This window comes from Perissodus microlepis, chromosome 5 (genome assembly GCF_051167445.1).
Source record: "Perissodus microlepis isolate ML-2025 ecotype Zambia chromosome 5, ASM5116744v1, whole genome shotgun sequence".
NCBI lineage: Eukaryota > Metazoa > Chordata > Actinopteri > Cichliformes > Cichlidae > Perissodus > Perissodus microlepis.
In genome coordinates this window covers 14,676,316-14,676,755 of record NC_140465.1, presented here as the reverse complement: position 1 = coordinate 14,676,755, position 440 = coordinate 14,676,316, and positions in this window count along the sequence as shown.

Below are 440 nucleotides of genomic sequence, written 5' to 3'. Positions count from 1 at the left end.
CAAAGCGCTATACATGGACTTGGCATCTTACCAAACACTAGTAATTAAAAAACGCAATAAGTTACTATCACTGCTAAATTATATTTTTGTTTTTAAAACAGCAGCTAATGAATATTTTCCTGCATATACGGGACTTTTATTGACTTTCATTGAGAATACAAAACAACAGTGACTCCACAGCAAACTAGAGAATGTCATACAGTGGCCTGTTTTATGTTTGATACATTAAAATGTTATAGAGACAATAAAGTAACTGTAAACATACTGTATTGTGTAAGTGTTTTTGAGCATAAATGTTAACTGCATTGCTGCAATTTGGCAAAAACGATTATCTTTACAAACTATTATTAGTGCCAAAACATATTTCTGGGCTCATAATTCCTGATGAAAGCTTGCCTTAGTTAGTCCTGCGTCTGGTTCAGGTTTTGGGGGTAATTATA